This window comes from Sinocyclocheilus grahami, unplaced genomic scaffold (assembly GCF_001515645.1).
Source record: "Sinocyclocheilus grahami isolate Dianchi unplaced genomic scaffold, SAMN03320097.WGS_v1.1 scaffold679.1, whole genome shotgun sequence".
In the NCBI taxonomy this organism is placed as follows: Eukaryota; Metazoa; Chordata; class Actinopteri; order Cypriniformes; family Cyprinidae; genus Sinocyclocheilus; species Sinocyclocheilus grahami.
Window position 1 is genome coordinate 311,284 of NW_015505858.1, and position 2,487 is coordinate 313,770.

Consider the following 2,487-nt stretch of genomic DNA (forward strand, 5'->3'; position numbering starts at 1 on the left):
TAATAAATAAATAGCGACTTTTTATTCCACAATTCTGACTTTTTTTTCTCCGAATTGCAAGATACAGCTCAACACAATGCAAAGAATTGTGAGTTATAAAGTTTATAACTCGCATTGTTTATATCTCGCAATTCGGAGAAAAAAATGGTAAGATAAAAAGCTGCAAATTCCTTTTATTTTTTATTCCATAGCGCAGGGGTGGCAAACGTCGGTCCTGGAGAGCCGCAGCCCTGCAGAGTTTCGCTTCAACCCTAATCAAACACACCTGAAGAAGCTAATCAGAATCTGAAAGGTTATTAGGAAGCTACAGGCAGGTGAGCTTTAACCCAACAAACACATTTACGTTGTGTCAACGTCGCTGCCACGTTCCATTTTTACTGTGGCAACGTCGCTGCCACGTTCCATTTTTACTGTGGCAACGTCGCTGCCACGTTCCATTTTTACTGTGGCAACGTCGCTGCCACGTTCCATTTTTACTGTGGCAACGTCGCTGCCACGTTCCATTTTTACTGTGGCAACGTCGCTGCCACGTTCCATTTTTACTGTGGCAACGTCGCTGCCACGTTCCATTTTTACTGTGGCAACGTCGCTGCCACGTTCCATTTTTACTGTGGCAACGTCGCTGCCACGTTCCATTTTTACTGTGGCAACGTCGCTGCCACGTTCCATTTTTACTGTGGCAACGTCGCTGCCACGTTCCATTTTTACTGTGGCAACGTCGCTGCCACGTTCCATTTTTACTGTGGCAACGTCGCTGCCACGTTCCATTTTTACTGTGGCAATGTCGCTGCCACGTTCCATTTTTACTGTGGCAACGTTGCTGTCTTACGTGCTCCCGACATTGTAGCAACGTTGAATTGTAAGACGCGAAAGGGCTGTAGCAACGATGTTACGCGACATTCAGCAACTGCGAGACGACGTTCCGACCACATTTATTTTTATGCCAGATTATATATATATTACCTTTTCTGCATCTTATTTTATTTTGTATTTTTTTTGTGGCGAATCTCTTAATAATCAAACACAAGATAAATATGTAATACTTTTTCAAATACTGTTAATCATTAATTGTTCTTTTTAACGTAAAACCTGCTATGAAACTTTAAAGAGGAAAAATGCCATACAAGTTCATATAATCCAACTTTATTAAAACACTGCATACATTTCTATTGCATACACTACCAAAACATACATTTAAAAAAAAAAAAGTACGTTATATGAATTATATTTAGCTCAAATATAATGGACTACAAATAAAAAAGCTATAAAAAAAAAAGGCATTTGAGAACGTTTGCTGAACAAAAGAAAAGCAGCTGAGACAGTCAGCAGGTCACCGGCTGATGAGGCGGACTCGGGACTGGAGAACACGGCGGACAGGGGAGTGCAGACGGGAAGGTCGGACTCGGCAGACATCAACAGCCCAATAAAGATCCAGAGGAAAAGGCAAGCGCAGAAACCAGTCGGCAGGCACAAGTCAAAACCAGGCAGACAATCCGGGGACAGAGAATGATGTGCAGCAGGCAGGTAAAACTGGGCAGAGAACAAGACGGAGCTAAATCAAATAGCAAGCCATTAATATAGGTGGACACAAGTAGGATCTTGATATGACAGGACAGGACACATGTATGAGCAGACAGTACAAAATAATCTCTCAACGAAACAAAGCACACTAAAGAAGAAACAATCAGCTGAGCGCAGCCAATAGAAAAAAAGAGCAAAAGTTAGAAAAGAGAGACAAAGATCAAACCTGACTCCTGATAGAAACATCACATTAGCGTATTCTTTTCAGTCTTTTGATACTTTTATTTTAAACAGTTAAATAGTTATTTTAAACATCTATCAAATCTTAAGTATATTTTGTGCGAGTTATTTTTGTTTGATGGTCGCTATAATAAGACGATAGTACTACCCATAAGGCTGAGTCTCTGAATACTTACTTAAAATTATGAGAAGAGGTCCAATGAACCATCTTGTAAATGTGGGGCAACTGATCGCTGTAAAATTAAATGTCAAACTTAGTGTCATGTCAATATCAGCTGTACAGAACATTAAAGCAATATAAAAAATCTCACACTTGGGTTTTTAGTTTGGATTAATTTAGTGTGTATTAAAAACATTGATTTGCACTTAACTGTAGCCTTGAGACTTTGAGGGAAGAAAAAAAAAGTACTTAACCAGGGCTGGACAATAATAATAAAATATGTCTTGGAGCATATCCTCGAAAACAGTCACGCATGCACATCTAAAGTGACCTCACTGCTGTCAGTGTACTTAATGTTAATACTAAATACTAAAACAAACACTCAATGCTCTTGACTGATTAACTTTTGTAGCATTACCAATGATTCATCTATATTTAATTTATACATTTATACAGTGACAATATTACATTTGTTTATTCAATTTCTGTACCTGATCACCTACAAACTGTTCTATTTATTTATTGTGCTATTGTTTGTAATGTGTTCATTTGTTTCCCTTATATTT